Genomic DNA, 26,661 nt, shown 5'->3' with positions numbered 1-26,661 from the left:
AGAAAGAGAGAGAGTGTGTGTGTGTGAGAGAGAGAATAGAGAGAGAGAATAGAGAGAGAGAGAGGGGGAGAGAGAGAGAACAGAGATAGAGAGAATAGAGAGAGAGAATAGAGAGAGAAGAGAGAGAGATAGAGAGAGAGAGACAGAGAAAGAGAGAGAGAGTGTGTGTGAGAGAGAAAGAGATATAGAGAATAGAGAGAGAGAAAAGAGAGAGAGAGAGAAAGAGAGAGAGTGTGAGAGAGAGAGAAAGAGATAGAGAGAGAGAGAAAGAAAGAGAGAGAGAAAGAGAGCGAGAGAGAGAAAGAGAGAGAGAAAGAGAGCGAGAGAGAGAGAGAGTAATTAGAGAGAAGTAGTAGCTCTAAGTACAGTATCCACAGCCTGGATGTACTATATTTGAGCCGGTGCAGACACAGTTAAAGGCAGCTATAATCCTGCTATGAGTGCTTATGTAGGACACATACAGCCACACAGGAAGCTCTAATGCAAAGTTTCCATCCCACTGAATATGGTTCATCTCATACAGCATAACACAGCAGGAATTCCCCCAATGACTGTGATAGAAGAGTCTCATAAGAGAATATCAGGACCATGTCATGCTTTATTCAGTGTGGTGACTCAGCCAATGACTGTATAAGGAAGGAACTCAGGCAAGTTGGAGGCAGTTCAATGGATTCACTACTAGAATTGTAATGGAAGGTGATGGGGCAGACAGCAGTGTCTGAAAGACAGAGATATGGAGAGAAACAGATGACTTGTCAATAAGATGGACAGGCATAGTCATACTACTTCAATAGATGTCCACTTACACAAAACAGTATTGTGGTCCAACAAAGCAACGCATTCACAGAATTTTGGAGACACGGTGTAGAACAATCATCACACTCATACAATATAGCGTACGTGTTTCAGGGTAAAGAAGTTAACAATATCCTCACAGTTTTCTTCCAGTCTTCTTCTATTCAGCGCCTGCAGTGTCTAAACTAGCTCTGTTGTTCCTGCCTCGTGCCACCTGTCTCCAATCATGGAGCCAGCGTCGCAGCACATAGCTAGCATGCCTGAGGTAACAACACACAGGAGAGGAACATCTCTGAAGAGAGAAATCAACCAGGCCCATGAATTTCAATGTGGTGCTCATGGAGGATCATTACCTATTCAATCAAGCTAGTGGTTAGCTTAGCTTAGCTTCTAGGCTATTCTTAGACTACAAGTCCCCTGAATTTCAATTGTGATCCAAAGAATCCCAAGTTATTCAAGCTAGTGGTTAGCTTAGCTTCCAGGGTATTCCTAAACTAGAAGGCTGTCGTGTTGTTGACTCACGTACCTATCTTAAATGGATGCACTAATTATAAGTCGCTCTGGATAAGAGCATCTGCGAAATGACTAAAACGCAAGGCCAGTGAATTTCAATACCGATTTATGCTAGATGTGAGCTTCCAGGCCAGGATATTATTACTAGACTACAGCTCTCTGTCGGTTGGAGTTGGCACAATCCACTGCAAAAACACAGGAATATGGGTGTGGGAGTGTGAGATGCAGAGGGATTTGGGAATGGGACACCCTGTTCTGACCATGGCTGTTTCCCAAATGGCACCCTATTCCCAACATTGTGCACTACTTTTGACCAGAGCCTAGAACGAGAATGTTCTGCACCAGTCTTCGGGCCCAGGCAGCTCACTGGATGTTTCCATGTGTGTGTGTGTGTGTGTGTGTGTGTGTGTATGTTTATTTGTGTGTGTGTGTCTGTGTGTGTGTGTGGAAACACCCTCCCCCAGGTCACTCTTTAGTCTAGGCCCCACAGGGACAAACCACTGCTGGGAGGAAGAAGGATTTACAGCATTTCCTGAACGAATGGTTCCTGTAGCACATTCCTGTCCTGCTTTACACGCACGCACACACACACACACACACACACACACAAACACACACACATCCCATTCCTGCCCTGCTTTGCAAATCATCTACATAACTGAGGCTAAGGAATAAAAGCTGTGTCACTGTGCTGAGGCTGAGGCTTTGCTTCTCGTGTTACTGCCTGTTTGATATGTGGAACAAGAAAGGGGTTGACAGGCCAGTGCCTTTCATCTGACTGCAGAGCAACTCTGCAGCGAACCAGAGGGGGGTGATATAATGCTGTTTAAACTGACTTCTGATCCCAGCCCCCAACACACACACACACACACACACACACACACACACACACACACACACTCTTACAAAAGCAGGCGCGCACACACATGCATGTACGCACGCACGTATGCACACACACACTTGTACAACTTCAAGCATCATACGCACACTCGCACAAGTATACACACACATTCTCTCTCTCTTTCGCGCTCTCTCTCTCACACTCTCTCAGAGAGATCTGCATTAAAAAGACATAAGGTAGAAAATACACTCACGTGCTGCCTTTCTCCATGCATGCTTAAGGAGATGTTAGATATCTTCAATTATGTATCATCAGCCAGAGACGATTAGTATCAAAATCTGCCTTCTGGCTGATGTAATGAGCCAACTATAGTCTATCATTTCTTTGTGAAGAAAATGAAGATACAGTGTATAATATCCAAACTACTCTACCTGTATATTACTGTATGTCATTTCTATGTTTATATGTTTGTATATAACTATCTATGATATAATTGACAGTTGTTTTGTTGCGTTGCTGCGATTGTTTGTACTTTTGGGTTGCTGCGTGCTATAATTGACATGTGAATGCTGAGGAAATGGAAAGATGAATTCCTCTGTTTTTCCCTTTGCAAAGCAAGTGCTCTCATCCAAAAGTGAAATTCCTGTGACTTCAGCAAACCATTCATTAAGGTTTCCGTCCACAAGATGGGCAATGGCCTGTTAGGTAGTGGAGCCCCTGCCTCGTACTACTCTCACAACCTCAGGAATGTTGCATTTGCTCAAAAAACTGTTATGTTGAAAAACACTTTAAATGCAAAGAGATTTAATTGGGTGACTGGGTTGACTGGGGTTACATTACCCTTCTTCCTGAGTGGAACAGCACTATAAGGAATAGAAGTAGGGATATACTGATTACTTATAGGCCTCAGCATAGATAATATAGGGATGAAGACATACAGTAAAATGACAAACGGGGCTGTATATTTAAGGGTGACGTAATACAGCTATGGAAAAGGAATGCCTTTCTTTGTTACATAATACAGTAAATGTACTTAGCAGACATCCTTTAGGGGGATGCATCCATTCACATTCGATAAACATCTGTGATATAGACATATTCTATGACCCAAATAGCACCCTATTCACTACACCAGGGTTTCCCTTAGTCCTGGGGCCTCCTAGCACTACACAGCTGATTCAAATAATCAAAGCTTGATGATGAGTTGGTTCTTTGAATCAGGTGTGGGAAGCCCTCCCTGTAGGCCTAGCGCACTATGTAGGGTAGGGTGCCATTTGGGACACACAGAGAATCATTCTTCGAGGGTGAAGTCGACAACAGAGATAACTGTTCTCTTGACGCTATGAGAACCTTGCCACAATTTTGTGTTTTTACAATGTTAATGCAATATCAGAACAACATCTCAATCCTTTTCTCTCCTTTCTCATCGACTGTCGACCTCTCTCTCCTCTCCTCTCCTCCTTTCTCCTCTCCTCTCCTCCTTCAGTGCAGATTATGTGGAAAGACAAATACCTTATATAGCCTATTACTAGAGATGCGGTAACCTCCTCGCAAGGCACACACAGAGTCCTGTTCTGATATTGAATTAAGCCTTTTTTAAATATGTAGGAAAGTTAATAGTACTGAACTACAACCCGAATTTATGAGTAAAACCCTCTGCTATATGCCACTCCTATTGGTCGGCATCTTTTGTTCACGCCTCCTAGCCCATAGTCATCCCCTACAACATTGGTGGGAGCACCTGTCACTCAAGGTGCATAAGCGGTGGGAGTCGTCAGTGTTCTTTGACGTTGGAGTTTGATTGGCCAGCTGTTGCTATTGGCGTCACTGCGCTGCCAGCTGATCGCAGTGAGAAGCCGGTTTGAAGGGAGTTGGACTAGAGAGAACCAAGACGCAGCGATAGAGGGACTGGTTGGTTGGGGAACTGCTGGGAAACTGGAAAGTGAAACTGGGGCGGTATCTTCGTTTTTACCGGTTAAGTTATGATGTATCGCACACTAATATATACAAGGGTGATAGTTGAATAGTTGTAAGTGTATTTTAAACTTGAACTATTATAGATGTGTTTCGTCCAGGACTAGAACTGTCAAAATTGATTGAGAGAGTTAAGGTGTGGCTGCCTTTAAAACGGGTTTTCTTCTTCAAGACTTGCATCTGACCTAAATGCTTATGATAATAAAGCTTAATCATAGCTATATACAGTGAGAAGTAGCCTAGCTGATCGATTTTCAATATTAATGGCGCATTTGATAGAGGAAGCATTCGGTTATACAACTAATAGTTCCGTCTCGACAAGGCTAATAAGCATTATTCTAAATATGACCGATGGAATCTATTCTGCTATTATTTGGATGATCATAACAAGTATTTAATAATTCAATGTATAATGCTTTGAAATGGACATAGCAACTTTACAATCATATTGCAGCCCACAGATGAGTGGCAAGTCAACGGAGCTGTGAGGCAGTAGGCCTAGTCCGTGCTATAGAGGAATTCGATTATTGATAAAACATCTGATAACATTTTTTTTTTTATCGTTTTCTTTATGATGGAGCTGCTTGTAACTAGGTAACTGACATGTTGAGTCACACCGAGGAAAGAAGTTAGTCTAACCTACAGAAAAAAGTAAGTGCGTCTATATTAATTGAAAAACTTTTAAATGTCTTTATGAGTGTGGAATAACCTTAACTGAATAGATTGAAGTAATCTACATAGTCTGCAACTAAAATATAAAATAGAGCGTGAAATGACCTATTGTGACTATTGTCATAACCGTTACAAATATTGCAAATTGAATGTTCCAAATTATGTAATCAAATAGTTAACTTGCAGTGCCATTCGGACTATTTGTACTCTGGTCTGTAGGCGGTGCCTTCACTGCCATATTACCTAATTCAACACAGCAGTGTATTGACTATAAGATGTAAGAGTTTTTTCAAAGGCCATCTCATATAGACTAAACGTTAAATGTATTGGTTTATGGACACTTCTATTGTGCGCATTCGTGGCATATAGAGACAACGGGCGTGCCCATCAATTAGTCTACTTGTAAGAAAAATAATGGGGCCAAAGAGCCCAGAATAAGATTCGGTGATATTTAAAACTTAAACAAAATGTAAAAGATCAAGCTCATTGCTGTACTGTAAAACCGTTTTAAAATACCTATTCATAGATCATAGGTTTGAACTATACATTTTTATAATTTAGTAGTATGCTACTAGCCTAAAGAATAATGCGTAATGAACTTACTCATTATCTTGTCGTTATTTAGTAACTCACTGTAATTCCCTTTAGTTCGACTTAAAGGAGAGGATTGCGAAGCACATTTCTTTAAGGCCCCACCCTTTACAGCGATACATGGATGTGGACGACAGTTTTCCCCGTAAGTTTCTTCCTTTCCCTCCTCTCCGCATCTCTCATTTTACGTTGATAAATCCTGCTTTAAATGGAGAGAACCTGTAACCTTCCCTATGAACTGGCTGGCAACACCCTAAAAATCAGACAGCAGGATCTTCATTCAAGCTCCCATGACATCTCCTTTCCTTTGATCAAGGTAAGATATGAACTGTCTTACCTCATTATTGAATACAATAAGAAGTCTGTGATAGGCCTTGCTCATTTAAATGAACTTTTTCATAATTTACTTATTTTTCTGTGGAATTTTGTGGCAGGGATTATGTAAGTATAGGAACAAGTGTTTACAAGCTCTCCAACTCATGCTTATGCAATCACAGTTTGAGGATTTCAACACTCAGAGGAGAGCTGTAAGTTAGAATGTGACAGCTCATCAAAGAAAGCTCACTCTCCACTCTAAAGATCAGGCACTATGTCATGAGTAGGTCTAATCTTTTATTCACTCAATGACTGTTAGACTGCACCTGAAATTCCTTAAATCCTTAAAGCCTATAAATTCAATTCAACAATACTCCCTTGCACACTTAATATCTCGAGCACTATTTCACTCCACCACCACCAGACAATCGATTTATTCTGAATTGCAGTCAAGACCTTGTTGGATTCATCCTGAAGCCTCGTAGGCAAACAGCCTGCAGACAGCCTGTTTGGCAGTGACTCATCTCTTCTTGGGTGTGATATTGATGCTTCATCCTTATTCACTGGGGGTGGATGAATTCTTAAGGCCTATAGCTGGTTTACTGGCTGGCTGCAATACATTGACCAGGCAGGCTACTTGGATGAGCTGCAAGGGGCAAGAGGCAGGCAGCAGTTTCTTTTTTGGTTTCCCATGCACCTTCAAGTTTGATGCCTCTGTAGAGCGAAAGACTGTTTTGTCACGAGATCGAGACTTCAGGCTCCCAAGTTCCTCAGGGCCACTTCGACTCCCCCCCCCCGAACATGTAGCCAGCAATTATCAGCTGTTTGGAAATTAATTGTGTAATATGTAGCCTAGCAAAACTAACAGCCACAGGTCATACTCGATTGGCTACATCCAGATTATCTGAATGCCACTTTTTCACACTTGAGAATTACATGGGAATTATGTCAGTGGCAGCTAAGTTAACACCCCATTTTATCTTTAGACGGTTCAATGGTATAACTTGAGATCAGTTTAACATACATGACATGTAGCCTACTGTCTCTCTATCTGAGGGACTCCATTGTCTGTCTAATGGACAATGAAATGATTCTGTATGAATGAATGCAGCACTAAGACCTACTTGGAGGATCTGAAATGGGTGCATCAATAGGAACAGTTACAGTGAGGTCTGATTTATCCTACTTGTGATACCGCAGTTTTAAATCACATGAGATGTTGTTTTTTTTAAATTTTACCTTTATTTAACTAGGCAAGTCAGTTAAGAACAAATTCTCATTTACAATGACGGCCTAGGAACAGTGGCAGAACGACAGCTCGGGGATTTGATCTAGCAACCTTTCGGTTACTGGCCCAACGCTCTAACCACTAGGCTACCTGCCGGCTACCTGATTGGGTGATGAATGAGGGGGTGTGGCTTTATGGATGGAGGGGGTGTGGTTCACAATCAAATTGAATTAAAATGGAATGGAACACAACCCAGATGAGATTCTTATTACTTATTACTAAATCCAATGGATCACAGCAAAGTCTTTATAAAAGGGACCTTTTTATTTACAGTTTTATAGACAAACCCTCAAGACTGTAAAAGTGATTTCCTGCCCTTGCAACAACATAGTATCTCTGGCTGTATGTTTGTTCTGTGTTGTGTGTATGAGTTTGAGGGTGTGTGTGTGTCTGTGTGTGTGTGGTTAGCGAGTGCTGTCTTTATCTCTGCATGACTGGATGAGATTAATACAGATGTCAACAGAGCCGCTCCTCAGAACGACAGAACAACAGACAGAAAGACACTTCTGCTGGCTGGCCGGATGGACAGACTGGCAGGCAGTCCGGGTGGACAGACTGTATGGGTGTATATGAACAGAGGGATTGAGAGAGATATAAAGAGGGAGTATATGATGAAAGAGAGGAATGCTTGTAATTCAAGGTCTTTCTCTGCAGTCCTGCCTTACTCCAATCTAATGAGTGTAGTCATAGCAAGTCGTGACGATATGTGTGTGTGCCCATTCTTATGGTTAGTGTGTATGAGACATAACATTCTCTTTAGTCCTAGAAATCATCCACTCCCTCACATGAAAGGTATTAAACCATTCTGATCTATTAATAAAATAATTATACATTTAATTTGACAGACACCTTTCAGGACACTTAAGAACGCCTTACATTAAAAGTGCATACATTCAAGTGCAGGTTAAATTGGATTTAACCATTGGATTACTTACATTGATCCTATCCTCAGAAAAAAATGGAACAGTTTAATTTCACCAGAAGACAATATTACTCTAGTCTAGCTTTGACATTAGCTAGGTAATGCAGCTCTTATTGAGTAGCATAGTTGGGCTGTGCTGAATGCTGGATTGCACATTGACAGTTATTGATGGGCTATCAGAGTATTCCCAGTGGGTGAGGAACTGCAGTGGAAATGCGCATTCTAGAATGAGGTTGCACGTTTCAGACAGGGCCACACCCTATGGCTATAGATGTATACATCACACATCAGAGTACACACTTTACTTTACACTCTAATTGTAAATTGGTTATTTCTGGTTTGTTACAATTGATCCACATGTAACCAAAAACTATACCAAGGTAATCATTCTATTATAAAACTTTTATCGTTTTCGTTTTGACTAAATTCACTTAGGTGACCCGTGGAACCAGATCAGATGAAAATTCACTAGCAATGTTATTTGACTTCATTTGAGAGGACAATGTACTGAGAAGTTGTCAACAGACATTGAGTGGGCTGAGTAGGCTGAGTAGGCTTGACTCAGCAGGTGCTGTAGTGGTGAGTAGCGGACATACATAGGCTCCGTGTGTGGGACTGTGTGTGGGAGGACAGACAGTGTCAGTCTGTAGTCTCAATAATAACAGACAGACTGTATAAAAACACACACAGCAGAAGTTGATTTGAGATCCCAGTACTCCTATATATTCAAGGCCAAGTCTCTATGATCTTCAACTCTTTATCTTCAAGTGCCCAGCCTATTTGGTGCTTGGATCAATTCACTAGTGATTCAAGGCTGAGTTCTCTTATCACTAAGGGCTGGGACTGGGATCAATTCACTAGTGATTCAAGGCTGAGTTCTCTTATCACTAAGGGCTGGGACTGGGATCGATTCACTAGTGACTCAAGGCTGAGTTCTCTTATCACTACGGGCTGGGACTGGGATCGATTCACTAGTGACTCAAGGCTGAGTTCTCTTATCACTAAGGGCTGGGACTGGGATCGATTCACTAGTGATTCAAGGCTGAGTTCTCTTATCACTAAGGGCTGGGACTGGGATCAATTCACTAGTGATTCAAGGCTGAGTTCTCTTATCACTAAGGGCTGGGACTGGGATCAATTCACTAGTGACTCAAGGCTGAGTTCTCTTATCACTAAGGGCTGGGACTGGGATCAATTCACTAGTGACTCAAGGCTGAGTTCTCTTATCACTAAGGGCTGGGACTGGGATTGACTCTTGCTCTCTTAGTGGCCTTGGGGTCTATTCCACTCTCAAAGGGAAGAGGCTTTGACTGGCCCTATCAGGGCTTAGGCTAGGACTGGGTCTAGTCCTCATAGTGCCTTGGTCAAGTTTGGAATGACAGTTAACAGTTTATAGCTCAACTAATGAAACTTCCATTGGTTCCATTTAATCTCCATGTTAAACAAGCAGTAGGAAATTAACCCTTTTTAACCATTTTTATCTAACAGTAAACTTAGCAGTGCCAATTCAACATGAACTAGTCCCATCCAGAGATTGAAAACCATGGCTGTGTCCAAAATGTCATCATGTTCCCTATATAGTGCACTACTTTTGTCCAGAGCCCCTGGTCAACAATAGTGCAGTATATAGGGAATAGGGTACCATTTCCCCTGTGATGGAATGAGTACAAGGCAGAAGGGACGCTGTGTCACTGTGTAATCTCCGGTTGATTAAATGGACTGCCACAGGTTTTGTTTTTCCCTGGCCCTGTATCCCTGGCCCTGTAAGTGACCTAGTTAAAGACCTAGTGCTAGTGTACCTTTGCCGAATTTCAGTCTCCCTACATGTACAGTACCAGTCAAAGGTTTGGACACCTACTCATTCAAGGGTTTTTCTTTATTTTCACTATTTTCTACATTATAGAATAATAGTGAAGACATCAAAATGATGAAATAACACATATGGAATCATGTAGTAACCAGAAAAGTGTTAAACAAATCAAAATATATTTTATATTTGAGATTCTTCAAAGTAGCCACCCTTTTCCTTGATGACAGCTTTACACACTCTTGGCATTCTCTCAACCAGCTTCATGAGGTAGTCACCTGGAATGCATTTCAATTAACAGGTGTGCCTTGTTAAAAGATCATTTCTTTCCTTCTTAATGCATTTTAGCCAATCATTTGTATTGTGACAAGGTAGGGTTGGTATACAGAAGATAGCCTTATTTGGTAAAAGACCAAGTCCATATTATGGCAAGAACAGCTCAAATAAGCAAAGAGACATGACAGTCCATCATTACTTTAAGACATGAAGGTCAGTCAATTCTGAACATTTCAAGAACTTTGAAAGTTTCTTCAAGTGCAGTCGCAAAAACCATCAAGCACTATGATGAAACTGGCTCTCATGAGGACCGCCACAGGAAAGGAAGACCCAGAGTTGCCTCTGCTGCAGAGGATAAGTTCCTTGGAGTTACCAGCCTTGAATGAGTAGGTGTGTCCAAACTTTTGACTGGTACTGTACTTATACATGGTGAGGAAGGTAGACATACTGTACATACAGGTAGACATACATTGACCAACCTACTGTATGCATACACACAAGGTGGAAACGTGGAAAGATAGAGAGGTAGAGTGGAAGCTAGAGAGAGCAAGAGAGGGGGACAGACAGTGAGAGAGAGAGAGTGAGCGTTAGAGGGAGGTGGAAAGATAGAGAGAGGTAGAGGAACAGGGCGGGTCTGAGAGAGGTTGGGCCTGCGCATGTGTGCTGTCTGTGTGTGTGTGTGTGTGTGCTCTGTGTTCAGACAGCGTGGAGGTCTGGGGCCTCTGCAGACTGAATGGAATTTATACCATATGTACTAGGCATCCCAGGAATGCACCCCAGGCCCAAAGAGCTGACCAATGGAAAGAGAGGAGAGGGAGGGAGAGAGATTGGTAAAGAAGGAGGGACAGGGAGGGAGAGAGAATGGGAGAGAATGGGAGAGTGGGAGGGATAGAAGGGGAGAGAGAGGGGGGTTGTATGGAGAGCAGAAGAGAGAGAGAGAGCGAGAGAGAGACAGACAGAGAGAGAGAGAGACAGAGAGACCGAGGGATAGAGAGGGAGAGCAAAAGAGTCGGAGGGAGAGAAGGGATAGGAGGGAGAGACAGGGGTGATGGGGTTGATGGAGGGGAGGGAGAGGTAGAGAGGGAGGAAGGGAGCTAAGCAAGAAGGTATTCAGAGGGTGTTGATGGCGAGTGGAAGAGACAGAGAGAGAGAGAGAGAGAGAGAGAGAGAGAGAGAGTTAGAAATCCATTCTGCAGGGACAAACCTGTTGAGCACAAGTCCTTCTGTTAGTGGAAAATGCTTCATGTCTGGCAAAATGTCTGCTTGCTGTGGACACATCTGTTTAACATGGTTGTAGCTCAGGAACCTATGGGCCCTTGTCAAAGGTAGTGCACTATAAAGGGAATAGGGCGCCATTTAGGACACATTCCATATGCAATGATAAAGATGAATACACAGATTTTGCCCAACTAGTTATTGAAACGAGTTCTGCAAAAACTATGTAATTACTATGTTGGCAACCCAGGAAAAGCAAAACATTGAATTTAACATCATAGTATCTGTGTGACCTCTTTTCCACCTCCATGAGTCAACATATTATTGTCAGAAACATTAGTAGACTGTAGTTCTCAGAAAACCTAGGATTTCTCAACTGTGACACTTTTCCCCTGAAAGGCTATATTTATTAGCAATTACTAAGCAATGAGCAGCTTTGCATCTTTTCACGATGTCCATATCACGTCTGTGGTTCTTTCTACTGCTCAGTTGTCTGGGGCAGGGGAACTACATTCATGTGGTTGCTGACACTATGTAGTACATGCTTCATATAATAATTGAGGTTATCGGATACATACTAATGCTATAACTGAGCTATGTGCAAGCTGATCAGGGAGCAGAGAGACGGAACACTTTGGCATTATGGCAGCCAGTGTCGCGCAAAGTATGTCAATGTGATCTGTGGTTGGATAAGAGCCTCTCTGTGTGTGTGTATGTGTGTATGTGTGTGTGTGTGTGTGTGTGTGTGTGGTTGAAGCACTAGGCTGGGGTCATAAGGTAGGTAGATACCTTAAGTAATGAGTCTTTGCGGGTTAGCAGGAGCTAATTTCCACTTGGAACTTAAACTATCTGCTCACTGTGTCTCAGTCTTCGAGTGTTCCCTGGATGGAATGTACTCTCAGGCCATCTGTGTACATCAGTGTATGTGGCAGCCTGCAGCTCATGAAATGGTGGACACACACACATAACACAGACATACATGTTTCTTCACTCTTGCTCTCTCATTTAATTTACTCAATAAACACACACACAGATTTACACATACACAAATCAATTCATGTTCTCTTTCCAACAGGCATAGGCCCTTTCTCTCACACACACACACACACACACACACACACACACACACACACACACACACACACACACACACACACACACACACACACACACACACACACACACACACACGTACGCACTCACACACACAGTCCTGTGGTGTAGTCTGTTATCCCCACAGTCACATCTTGTGAGGTGTGTCTGGAAATGTGGTCAACCGCTAGTCAACAACTCTCATTGACAAGCAAACCACTGTGAGACTAGCACTGTTCTTTATGAAGAAACCACTGTGAGACTAGCACTGTCCTTTATGGAGAAACCACTGTGAGACTAGCACTGTTCTTTATGAAGAAACCACTGTGAGACTAGCACTGTTCTTTATGGAGAAACCACTGTGAGACTAGCACTGTTCTTTATGGAGAAACCACTGTGAGACTAGCACTGTCCTTTATGAAGAAACCACTGTGAGACTAGCACTGTTCTTTATGGAGAAACCACTGTGAGACTAGCACTGTCCTTTATGAAGAAACCACTGTGAGACTAGCACTGTTCTTTATGAAGAAACCACTGTGAGACTAGCACTGTTCTTTATGGAGAAACCACTGTGAGACTAGCACTGTTCTTTATGAAGAAACCACTGTGAGACTAGCACTGTTCTTTATGGAGAAACCACTGTGAGACTAGCACTGTTCTTTATGGAGAAACCACTGTGAGACTAGCACTGTTCTTTATGAAGAAACCACTGTGAGACTAGCACTGTTCTTTATGAAGAAACCACTGTGAGACTAGCACTGTCCTTTATGGAGAAACCACTGTGAGACTAGCACTGTTCTTTATGAAGAAACCACTGTGAGACTAGCACTGTCCTTTATGAAGAAACCACTGTGAGACTAGCACTGTTCTTTATGGAGAAACCACTGTGAGACTAGCACTGTCCTTTATGGAGAAACCACTGTGAGACTAGCACTGTTCTTTATGAAGAAACCACTGTGAGACTAGCACTGTCCTTTATGGAGAAACCACTGTGAGACTAGCACTGTTCTTTATGGAGAAACCACTGTGAGACTAGCACTGTTCTTTATGGAGAAACCACTGTGAGACTAGCACTGTCCTTTATGGAGAAACCACTGTGAGACTAGCACTGTTCTTTATGGAGAAACCACTGTGAGACTAGCACTGTCCTTTATGGAGAAACCACTGTGAGACTAGCACTGTTCTTTATGGAGAAACCACTGTGAGACTAGCACTGTTCTTTATGAAGAAACCACTGTGAGACTAGCACTGTTCTTTATGAAGAAACCACTGTGAGACTAGCACTGTTCTTTATGGAGAAACCACTGTGAGACTAGCACTGTTCTTTATGAAGAAACCACTGTGAGACTAGCACTGTCCTTTAGGGAGAAACCACTGTGAGACTAGCACTGTCCTTTATGGAGAAACCACTGTGAGACTAGCACTGTCCTTTATGGAGAAACCACTGTGAGACTAGCACTGTTCTTTATGGAGAAACCACTGTGAGACTAGCACTGTTCTTTATGAAGAAACCACTGTGAGACTAGCACTGTTCTTTATGGAGAAACCACTGTGAGACTAGCACTGTCCTTTATGGAGAAACCACTGTGAGACTAGCACTGTTCTTTATGAAGAAACCACTGTGAGACTAGCACTGTCCTTTATGGAGAAACCACTGTGAGACTAGCACTGTTCTTTATGGAGAAACCACTGTGAGACTAGCACTGTTCTTTATGGAGAAACCACTGTGAGACTAGCACTGTCCTTTATGGAGAAACCACTGTGAGACTAGCACTGTTCTTTATGGAGAAACCACTGTGAGACTAGCACTGTTCTTTATGAAGAAACCACTGTGAGACTAGCACTGTTCTTTATGAAGAAACCACTGTGAGACTAGCACTGTTCTTTATGAAGAAACCACTGTGAGACTAGCACTGTTCTTTATGAAGAAACCACTGTGAGACTAGCACTGTTCTTTATGAAGAAACCACTGTGAGACTAGCACTGTTCTTTATGGAGAAACCACTGTGAGACTAGCACTGTTCTTTACGAAGAAACCACTGTGAGACTAGCACTGTTCTTTATGAAGAAACCACTGTGAGACTAGCACTGTCCTTCATGAAGAAACCACTGTGAGACTAGCACTGTTCTTTATGGAGAAACCACTGTGAGACTAGCACTGTCCTTCATGGAGAAACTAACATCTTCTGTCCTATGGGGAAATGGATCCATGCCCTGTATGTGTGTAATAAGTCATAAGTTCACATGGTTTAGGATGGATGGAAGGATAGGCACAATGGTAAAGGGCACAATTCATGGGGCCCTGTTGGCCTCCTCCCTTTTCCTCGGGAAGTACTTTAAGATTGTAACTCTCATTAAAAAATACAATCTACAGCCCAGTCATACAGGTACATCTGTGCGGTGTGTCTGCATACTCCTTCCCCCTCCCTCCTCCATCCTTCCTTCCCCTCCATCCGTCCTTCCCCCTCCCTCCCTCCTTCCCCCTCCCTCCGCCATCCGTCCTTCCCCCTCCCTCCTTCCCCCTCCCTCCTCCATCTGTCCTTCCCCCTCCCTCCTTCCCCCTCCCTCCCTCCCTCCCCCTCCATCCCTCCTTCCTCCATCCGTCTTTCCCCCTCCCTCCCTTTCTCCCTCCCTCCTTCCCCCTCCCTCCCCCTCCCTCCCTCCGTCCTTCCCCCTCCCTCCCTCCTTCCCCCTCCCTCCCTCCCTCTCTCCGTCCTTCCCCCTCCCTCCTTCCTTCCCCCTCCCTCTGACCTGTACTTGAGCTTGGGTGTGACTCCTACTCTCTTTCCCCCAACTTTCATAATTACACATTCAAGAAGAAGTATGACTCCTTCTCTCCTCTCTCTCTGCCCCGTTCCACTGCCTCCCTCACCCCTCTTTCCCCCTCCTTCCTTCCCTCACATCCCTATCTCGGCTCATTCTCACCCCTTTTCCTCCCATCAACTCCCACCTCCCCCCCTTCTACAATCAGGGAAATAAGTTAGGAGATTATAAGAATTCCTGACATGGTTGAGCTGCTTCCGTGTTTCCCCACAGTCCTCTCCATTGTATAAGGGCCATTGAATCCCCCCCCCCCCGCTTTCTCTCTCTCTCTCTCTCTCTCAAACAGTTTTGTTTGCTTGCTTGTCTGTTTGCAAGCGAGTGGCCAAAGGAATTTTAGTTTTCACACATGGATGGACATGGACGGACACACGCATTCACACACACACACACACACAGATGGACACACACACACACAGATGGACACACAGGTAGACACACATGCACATTCATACAGACAGGCACACACAGATGGACACAGGTAGACACACATACACGTTCATACAGACAGGCACACACAGATGGATACACAGGTAGACACACATACACGTTCATACAGACAGGCACACACAGATGGATACACAGGTAGACACACATACACGTTCATACAGACAGGCACACACAGATGGATACACAGGGAGACACACATACACGTTCATACAGACAGGCACACACAGATGGATACACAGGGAGACACACATACACGTTCATACAGACAGGCACACACAGATGGATACACAGGTAGACACACATACACGTTCATACAGACAGGCACACACAGATGCAGACCCAGAAACAATGCTTTTATTCACACACACTCCCAAATCCGGGAAGGGCGATGGCTAGACTGGTCTGGTCTGGGGGGAAAAGCACACAAATAATTTACTTTAATGTGTCACTTTTCCCAGGGATACTCCCCCTATCTCACTCTCCCTCCCTCCCTATCTCTCTCTCTCCCGCTGGCTTTCTGTCTCTCTCTCTCTCTCTCTCACTCAATCCCTCTATACCTCCCTCTCAATATTTCTCTCTTTCTCTCTCTTGGATTCTCTCTCTACCTCCGTCTCTCTCCACACTTATTCCTGTGTTGGTTTCAGAAGAGCAACATTAATGATGTAATTAGTCATGACACATTGTTGATAACCTTGCGGCCCCCTTCATTCTTATACAAATGCAGGATTTTAATTTGATCACTCTGTTGCAAGAGAACTTCCCTGCAATGCAGGAATTTTAAAACGTGTAGTGTATTTGAGGTTTAAAAAGGCTTCTGAAGTTTGTAATTTCCACAAAAATGTAGATGAATTATAATCCACATAATAATTTCTATGTCCAAACTGGCTCAAATTAAGAGGAGAACTAAAGAAAGACTACAGGAAGAAAAACATCAGTGTGCATCAAGCTGACGACCAGGGATGCCATACAAATACATATGTAGACACACAGGCACACAGCCTTGATGATCAGCTAATGACACAAACACACAACACACAAAGCTGTCATACAGCATGAGTGTGCAGCAGTGTGTGTGTGTGTGTGTGTGTGTGTGCTGTATTGTGGGAAAGTTTGGGGCAGGGTGTCTGCCTCGCTGTCCCTCTGACGTCTGGGAGCCGGATACTCCCTAACACACACTTCCTGTTTACCCCCATAACACACACACACACACGCACGCACACAACTAATTAACCTGTACATAGCCCATCTGTAAATAGCCCACCCAACTACCTCATCCCCATATTGTTTTTTTTTGTTTTTTCTCCTTTGCACCCCAGTATCTCTGCTTGCACATTCATCTTCTGCACATCTATCACTCCAGTGTTTAATTGCTAAATTGTCATTATTTCGCCACTACGGCCTATTTATTGCCTTACCTCCCTAATCTTACCTCATTTGCACACACTGTATATAGACTTTTCTATTATGTTATTGACTGTATGTTTGTTTACTCCATGTGTAACTCTGTGTTGATGTGCGTGTCGCACTGCTTTGCTTTATCTTGGCCAGGTCGCAGTTGTAAATGAGAACTTGTTCTCAACTGGCCTACTTGGTTAAATAAAGGTGAATTTAGTGAGTTGTTTCCTGGCTACAGGTGTTCTTTCATAACCCGTAACCGTGTCATAGTGCTATTTCCTGCCACCCTCTTCCACTTCCTCTTACATCCTCCCTGCCTATTTGGGGGCGTAGATGCATATGAATTAAATCAGTGCTATCAAGCAGACAGCAAAGAGCTCAAAGCAAGCTGTGTCTTCACACCAGTGTGTGTGTGTGTGTGTGTGTCTTCACACCAGTGTGTGTGTGTGTGTGTCTTCACACTAGATGACTCACCGTGGCATAATTGCAGTCAGATTTCTGTTGTCTGAGGTGGTTTGGTAAAATGGCAAAGCTTACAGTAACTGAGATCAGATGTCTACAGCATTTGCGCTTATGCATGCACACACACTAACATGCAAACACTATAACATATGTTGAAACAACCTGTGTGGTGGGTAAGCGCACGCAAGCACACAACCACATACACTGTACACACAAGCAAGCACACAGACTCTCTCCTCCCCTGTCTCTGACTCAGCAGGTAGGTTTGAGTGGACGGGGGTCCCGGTTGATGGATATGCATGGTGCTCTTATGACTAATTCAATGAAGGCCTGTGTGATATTGCAGTTCATTTCTAATGGGATAGTTTGGTCAGTGTGTGTGTTTAAGGCTGGCGCCACTATCTGTCTCTGAGTTCCATGTGGCCTCCACCACTGCTGCTTATGCCTGCAAGCCTCCAAGGCCTACTCACAATTTGTCTTCTTCCTGTTGCTTCTCACTCCCTTTATTTCTCTCACTTTCATCCCTCTCATTTTCTCACCTCTCTCATGCTCACCATGCTCTCTCTCCCTCTTTATGCATCTCTTTCTCATCTTTTCCTCTCTCTATCTTTCTCTCTCTCCTCTGCCTCACCTATTTCAGCCAGTAGCTCTGGGGCTGCCACCTTAGTAGTAGAAAACCTCTTTCCCTCTGGGTAGTCATTTTATATAATATATAATATATATATAGTTATATATTTATTCATTCTTGTAGATTTTATGAGAAGTTGTTATATTGGCATGTTATGGGTCAATCTAATGTCTCCAGAGTCACATTACTGCCATAATGTTGTAAATGAACAGAACATGAGTGGCATTTGCAACACATAACATATAAATCCTATGAGATGTCAAAACATATCCGGTTGCAGTGACAGTGACGTGAGACAGAGAGATGTTTCCCCTGTTGTAGTGACTAGTCTGGCCCCCCTCTCCTCCTTAGTTAGCAGTGTCAAATGGCATTTCATAACCAAAATGGATCGTGTGTATTCCCAGGAGGCTTGGCAGTTTTCCCTTCCAGAGATTCCTGCTGCTGTCAGTTAGGGAAGAAAACACTGTTTCATAACTCAAACCACATCCACTGTTATTCACTACGGGGGGGAGGGGGGAGGGAGGGGGCGGCAATGCCTCCACACAATTGGGTGTGGCTCCTGGTCTCACACACTGTCTAGCGCATGCATACGCTCTCATTCTCTCGCTCTCTCTCTCCCGCCCCCCCTCTCTCTCTCCTCACCCCCTCTCACTCTTTGTCACTCTTCCTGTCTCTTTCATTCTGCAAGAAATGAGCATCTCCAACAAAGTGTGTCCTATTCTCTGATGCAGAATAGATCCCTTTCCTCTTCCTAGTAATTCTACTGGGAAGCTGGGAGCCAGTGACTAATATATTGATCTCCCGCCGACTTGAAAGCAATTTATGAGAGTGGGAGGTGGTGGTGGTGTGAGGCATTATTTACAGTGTTGTGGTAGCATGGGCCTGAGGGTGGTGGACAGTATGTGTGTGTGTCGGTGTGTGTGTTGGTGTGTTGCAGTGATTTATTTTATTGAAGATCACAGAACTGCAGTGTGTATTTATATGTGTATGTAATTCCCTCCTTAAACACACACACACACACACACACACACACACACATACACACACACCTTTTGACGACTTGCCCTTTTCACCAGTCGTCCAGCAGTGTGTAAGTGACAGTGTTTGACGTCAGAGGGCTGTTGTTCTGATGACTGATCACTGAGTCCCCTCATCACCCAGGCAACCATGCACTCCCCAAGTGGACGAAAGCTGGAGGGGGTGAAATATGAAAGCGTGTGTGTTGTATAAAGTGTGTGTGTTGTATAAAGTGTGTGTGTGTTGTATAAAGTGCGTGTGTGTTGTATAAAGTGTGTGTGTGTTGTGTAAAGTGTTTGTGTGTGTTGTGTAAAGTGTGCGTGTTGTGTAAATTGTGTGTGTGTTGCGTAAAGTGTGTGTGTTGTGTATTGTGTATAAAGTGTGTGTGTTGTATAAAGTGTGTGTGTGTTGTGTATAAAGTGTGTGTGTTGTGCAAAGTGTGTGTTGTTGTATAAAGTGTGTTTATTGTGTAAAGCATGTTTGTGTTGTGTGTGTTTTTCCGCATAGTATAGGACGTCAGTGTGAGTAATAATTTTATTTAGAGACCACAGAGGGACTCACTTCATAACGTGTGTGTGTGTGTGTGTTACTTAGGGCCGGACACATACACACACTTTCAAATGTCTCCTAATAACACAGCCCACACACACTTAAACGTGCACATGAAGTAGGGCGTCATGCTCCATGTCAATACATGCGCACACGCACACACTCACTCTAAGACCAGGTCAGTAACAGTGGTAGCTGCAGGTGTGTTGTGATGGCTGAGTGCTGTACTGTGCTCTGTCAGGTGCTGGAGGACACTGAGTGACATGGTGTCCTTTAACAAACACTACTGTACTGTAGATCAGGACAATAGGCTGACTAATGCTAGTCCTCAGCTTAATGGGAATAATGCTACTAGAAGATTCTGAGGCTGGCTACTGTTATAGTCTATGGCTAATGCTAATAATGCTAGCAGTGAAAGCCTTGCCATCTGAATTTGACTAGCTACATTGCTAGCTACATTAGGATACTCTAGCTACACTATAATAGCTACAGTATATTGCATGTTATTTTATCCAGTCATACAGTTGAGTTTAATTCTGACTCTGATACTTGCCCAAAGGTACAATAGCTGCATTTCATTAGCTAGATAGCTACCTTATGTTAGCTACATAGCATACTATTCATTCCCACAGTAGGGTAGAAGCTAACTTGTGACACTAGCCCCTGGCTAGTTTTGCACACTATATAAGTCACATTAGGGATTTAGGACAGTCACCAGTCAGTTCCCCCTCAGCGCTGTTCTTTGGTCTGACTGTGTTAGTGGATTAGTGTAGCCCATCTCTACTTTCATGTGTCCTTTTCTCTTTCGACCTCACTTTTTCTTGTTCTCTCTCTTTCTCTCCCCCTCTCTATTGCTCTTCCTCTTTCTCTCTTCTTTCTCTCTCTCTCTGGCTCTCTCCATCTCGCTCTCTCTCTCTTCATTTCTCTGTAACAATACTTTCCTGGATCTCATTGCCAGCTAGCTAGTGTTCCTGTTGAACACTGGAGGAAGTCTGACAGCCCATCAGGTGTCCCTTAAGAACTAATCTTAACACACACACACACACACACACACACACACACACACACACACACACACACACACACACACACACACACACACACACACACACACACTCTCCAATCAATACACATCCAAAATAGATCCCTTAGATCCACTCAGGAGGAGGATGGGTCCGAGGCGTCTGTATTGAAAGGGATTCAGCGCTTTGGCAGAGCTGGCTACTTTTCCTAGACTGGGTTGCGTGTGTGTGTGGGCCGAGTGTGTGTGTGTGTGGATCTATTGAGCGAGGCCTGCACACGGGAGCTTTCCACTGGAGCACAGAGCAGAGCAACAAGGGGTGGGTTCGTTAGGTTTACAGAGTCGTTGGGTTCGCTGGACTGCTAAGGGCTAGCTTTTCCCAAAACCCTGTCCTTGAACTGTGAGAAATCTGTCTGCGCTGCCCGGAAAATATGCAGCTAGGAAGAGGCATTTAAAACGGCATAACAAGAATAGTTTTCATATACTACAGCACATAGCGAGGCTAGACTTTAATCATATGTTCAGCGAAAAGGCTAACCATACACTGACTGAACTAAATAGGCCTTACTATGTTACTGGGTATATATTTACAGTTGGTTGTTCTCTGGGTGTTTCTTGGTTGTTTTATGGGTTTTTCCCAAAGGACATAAGTTATTTATAACAATAGAAAATCAACATAGATGGAACAGTCAAGTATAAGAGTTGTTTTAGCATTGTAGATGACTTAACACTTTTTGACTAGGCTAAGGCTAAAAACGCAGCACAGCTAAGCTTCATTCTTTATCATGGATGATAATGTGTTATAACGAGTATCTCTTGAAGGTTTCACAGCCCTCCTGGCAGTTCATTCGGATTAATCTGACAAGAATTAAAGTGAACATTTCTGTCCTTTGATGACATGCTATTATTTTTCAACTCGGGTACAAAAACAGCAATGGTTTGATAGTTTGTTGGAGAAACAGTTGAAGACCCGAGGGAACAGTAGTGCCTAAAACAATTGCAAATTCTGTGATGACCTAAATGGCACCCTATTCCCTATGCAATGCACTACTTTTGACCAAAGCCCTGCCAAAAGTAGTGCACTATATAGGGAAAAGGATGCCATTTTGGGTGGGCATCTTATTCTCTCTTATTTGTAAATGCTACAGGATAAAGCTTGCCATATAACACTAGTGTGCAGCATCAGAAAGTTCCAGTCCCTTGTCCAGAGGCACAGCATCTAGCTCCAGTATCTGTGTTGCATTAAGGCAGCTTATGGAGAGCTGGGTCAGCTGACGTGGGCTAGCTCAAGTGAGAAAGCACATGACTGCACAGCTCACATATGTACACATCATCTCAAATGAATGCAGGCTATTTGGCTTTCTGTCTTTCACATTTATTCCCTTAGGATAGCATATATCGTACTGAATATTGCATTTTAGCACCAGTCAGTCAGACATATATTCTAATGTTTCCCTCTCTCTCTCCACCCTCCCTTCTTTCTCTCTCTACAGATTCCACTGCCCACCCTGATGGTCAAAGAGACAGAAGATGTAGCCTAATGTGTGTGTGCATCTGTTGCGTGTGTGTGTTTATATGTGTGTATTTTTGTACATGTTGCGTGGGTGCTCACTGGCTGACCCACAGCAGTTCTTCACTGGCAAGCTTTATGTCCTTGTGTACCAACTAAAGCTGCCAGCTGAAGAACTGTTGTGGTTAGCTCTTTCCTGCATCCCACACAGAAGACCAACAGACGCCTTCGAGAAATATGTGTGTGTGTGTGTGTGTGTGTGTGTGTGAGTGTGAATGTGTGTGCATGTGCATGTGTGTGTGGGTGTCCAGATGCCATGCATGGGATCAGTGAATTCTTCATCCAGATGTTCCATATAGCAACCTGTCAATGGTAGCAGTGTACAGCATGTTTAGAGGTAAATACAGCATACATGAAGCCTATGGCTAAAACAGAATAGCTAGCTATCCAAGACATCTGTTATGATGCAATAGGTCTCAGTTAAGAACACATGAACCCACTGCACTCAAATGTAATGTTCCTATTAAGTAGGAAGTATGAAAAATGCTTACAAACTATGAAGTATGTTTACTAAGTATGAAGTGTGCTTACTAAATATGAAGTATGCTCACGAAGTAGGAAGTATGCTTACTTGAAGTATGCTTACTGAAGATGGATTTTACTGTATGTGTGCTGTATTTTGCTCTATTTACAGTATGTTGTATTTAGCTTTATCTATGTTTACTCAACAGAGTTGTATCTATGCTTTCATGTACAATGAGAGCTCTTTTGTACCAAACAATCAGCATCAACTGCCCCCACAAATGGCTGCTGTATTCTACTCTGGCATTAACAGAGAGGACTGCACATTGATGCTACTGTACATGCTGAGTCAGCCAACATTCCACACCCCAGCCAGGACCCGCCTGCTGCCCTTTTATGGTCGGGCATCATGGGTGCTGCATTGTATATCAGAACAAAACATCTCTAGGTTAATTTCTTATGCTATTCAAAACCAAGAAAAAGTAGAAGGATAGGAAGGTAGATGGACTGGCTACTCAAAAGTATGTAAAAACATAGGATGATTGATGTAGGGAAGGAGGGAAGAACGATACAGTACGATAGATTTGGGAAAGAGAGAAGGATAGGAGGATCGATGGAGGCAAAGAGGACAAGAAAAGTGGTTAGGAGGATAGATGGAGGGAAGGTTAGGAGGATAGATGGAGGGAAGGTTAGGAGGATAGATGGGGGGAAGTTTAGGAGGATAGATGGAAGGAAGGTTAGGAGGATAGATGGAGGGAAGGTTAGGAGGATAGATGGAGGGAAGGTTAGGAGGATAGATGGGGGGAAGTTTAGGAGGATAGATGGAAGGAAGGTTAGGAGGATAGATGGAGGGAAGGTTAGGAGGATAGATGGAAGGAAGGTTAGGAGGATAGATGGAAGGAAGGTTAGGAGGATAGATGGAGGGAAGGTTAGGAGGATAGATGGAGGGAAGGTTAGGAGGATAGATGGAGGGAAGGTTAGGAGGATAGATGGAGGGAAGGTTAGGAGGATAGATGGAGGGAAGGTTAGGAGGATAGATGGAGGGAAGTTTAGGAGGATAGATGGAAGGAAGGTTAGGAGGATAGATGGAAGGAAGGTTAGGAGGATAGATGGAGGGAAGGTTAGGAGGATAGATGGAGGGAAGGTTAGGAGGATAGATGGAGGGAAGGTTAGGAGGATAGATGGGGGGAAGTTTAGGAGGATAGATGGAAGGAAGGTTAGGAGGATAGATGGAAGGAAGGTTAGGAGGATAGATGGAGGGAAGGTTAGGAGGATAGATGGAAGGAAGGTTAGGAGGATAGATGGAGGGAAGGTTAGGAGGATAGATGGAGGGAAGTTTAGGAGGATAGATGGAAGGAAGGTTAGGAGGATAGATGGAAGGAAGGTTAGGAGGATAGATGGAGGGAAGGTTAGGAGGATAGATGGAGGGAAGATTAGGAGGATAGATGGAGGGAAGGTTAGGAGGATAGATGCAAGGAAGGTTAGGAGGATAGATGGAGGGAAGGTTAGGAGGATAGATGGAGGGAATGTTAGGAAGATAGATGGAGGGAAGGTTAGGAGGATAGATGGAGGGAAGGTTAGGAGGATAGATGGAGGGAAGGTTAGGAGGATAGATGGAGGGAAGGTTAGGAGGATAGATGCAAGGAAGGTTAGGAGGATAGATGGAGGGAAGGTTAGGAGGATAGATGGAGGGAAGGTTAGGAGGATAGATGGAGGGAAGGTTAGGAGGATAGATGGAGGGAAGGTTAGGAGGATAGATGGAGGGAAGTTTAGGAGGATAGATGGAAGGAAGGTTAGGAGGATAGATGGAAGGAAGGTTAGGAGGATAGATGGAGGGAAGGTTAGGAGGATAGATGGAGGGAAGGTTAGGAGGATAGATGGAGGGAAGGTTAGGAGGATAGATGGGGGGAAGTTTAGGAGGATAGATGGAAGGAAGGTTAGGAGGATAGATGGAGGGAATGTTGGGAGGATAGATGGAGGGAATGTTAGGAGGATAGATGGAGGGAAGGTTAGGAGGATAGAATGATGGATGAAAGGAAAAGAAGGAGGGAGGGAGAACAAGGAAAGGACAGACAACAAACAGCATGAAAAAACAGCCTCCTGACATGCTAGTAAAAGGAGATGTGTGGCTTTGTTCCAGACTGTTGTGTGTGTGTGTTCTCTGGAGCAGGGCCCAGTGTTCTGACATGTGTTTCTGTTACTTAATGAGTCTGGAGGCGCTGCCAATGAGTGATGAGTGAGGACCCAGGGACCTCTCAAATCATGACTGCTCAGGTCCTCTCTCTGTTTCCTTTCTCTCTCCCTCTGTTCTCTTTTTCTCTGTCCTCTCTTTCTCTGTCTCTCGCTCTCTCTCTCTTTGACCTCTTTCTCTCTCCCTGTGTCAGACACACCCACATCCACATGCACACACAATCTTGTACAGCTAACTAATTGTGGGGATACACAATTCAGTCCCATTCAAAATTCTATTTTCCCTAACCCCTAACCCTAAACGTAACCCTAACCCTAACCCAAAAACCGAAATTTAACTCTAACCCTAAAACTAACCTTAGCTCCTAACCGTAACCCTTAACGTAATTCTAATCCTAACACTAATTCTAACCTTAATCCTAAACCCCCTAGAAATAGCATTTGAACTTGTGGGGACTAACAAAATATCCACAGTTGGTCACATTTTTGTTCGTTTACAATTCTTGTGGGGACTTCTGTTAAACACGTCCACACCCACACACACACTACATCCCAGCGCCTGACCCTCAGCACGCCATAAATCTGACTTCAAGGGCGGTGTCGGTGTTGGCGAGAACAGGATATGAGAGCGTGGCCCTCTCAAAATATTCCCCTCCAGATGAGAACAAATGTAGAGAATGTTCCAGATGCCCGGCCGCTAGTCTAGGAACATGTGGAGCCAAGAGCTGGAAAACGAGCAGCCCTTCCTATCTTTTCCCCCTTCTTTCCATGCATTTTCTCTCTGTTGTCTAACTTATCCGTCTCTGTTTTTGGGCTGTTGGTAGGCTAGCTTTTTGTTTCGTACTGTTATCTCTTTGTTAGTGTCTCCTTATCTTGTTGTCTTGTCACTCTCCTCTTCCTTCCTCTTCTGTCTAGCATCTTAAAACACACACACACGCACACACACATTGAGGTAGAGACAAACACACACACACATACGAACACACAAAGACAGAGCGACACACACACACACACACACACACACACACACACACACACACACACACACACACACACACACATCCCTCAGACAGGATTATCCCACTCTCACAAGTTGATCCTCTCTGGCAAACACTGCCAGTCCCCTCTGAGCATGGAACAGAAACACTGCTGTCAGGGCAAGGCTGTGACCTAGAGAGTAGTATGTCTGTGTGTGTGTGTGTGTGTGTGTGTGTGTGTGTGTGTGTGTGCGTCTCTGTTTGTGTATCCCGCTGTGTGTTTGTGTGTGTGTGTGTGTGTGTGTGTGTGTCTCCCGTTGTGTGTTTGAGTGTGTCAGGTCGCAGGCCAAGGTCTCCAACCTGATCCGCTCTGAGGCAATCGGCCTGCGAGTGCATTAAGCATTAAGAGATTGCGGGGGGGGCTCCGCGCCGAGGCTCACTGGCTCGACTTAAAGACATACACATAATCCTGGCTGCTCTGCTGTGGTCTGCTCCACCTGACAAGGATACATGTGGCAGGTGTGTCTTTCAGGGACTGTGTGTGTGTGTGTGTGTGTGTGTGTGTGTGTGTGTGTGTGTGTGTGTGTGTGTGTGTGTGTGTGTGTGTGTGTGTGTGTGTGTGTGTGTATCCTCTCTGAGCTGTACCCCACCTACGCCCTCTCAGGCGTGCCCCTGTCCTTGGGCACCCTTACCTGCCCTAGAGTCACTTCATCTGCCAACTGGATAAAGAGAGAGAGAGATAAGGAGGGGTACACAGAGACAGGGAGAGCAAGAGAGAGCAAGACAGAGAGAGAGACAGGGGTAGTCAGACTGATGGAG

General features: G+C 44.0%; 1 long non-coding RNA gene across 1 annotated transcript; it reads left to right on the top strand.

Moving 5' to 3' along the window:
• Window positions 1-3,588: 3,588 nt before the first annotated feature.
• LOC115206275 (uncharacterized) lies at window positions 3,589-22,271 on the top strand. Its single transcript, XR_003880768.1, has 2 exons — window positions 3,589-5,702; window positions 22,137-22,271. It is a non-coding gene; the product is annotated as an uncharacterized LOC115206275 (long non-coding RNA).
• Window positions 22,272-26,661: the final 4,390 nt, after the last annotated feature.

The sequence above is a fragment of the Salmo trutta genome, chromosome 13 (assembly GCF_901001165.1).
Source record: "Salmo trutta chromosome 13, fSalTru1.1, whole genome shotgun sequence".
Classification (NCBI taxonomy): domain Eukaryota; kingdom Metazoa; phylum Chordata; class Actinopteri; order Salmoniformes; family Salmonidae; genus Salmo; species Salmo trutta.
The sequence above is the reverse complement of the archived record's forward strand: the minus strand, read 5'-3'. Positions and strand labels throughout refer to the sequence as shown.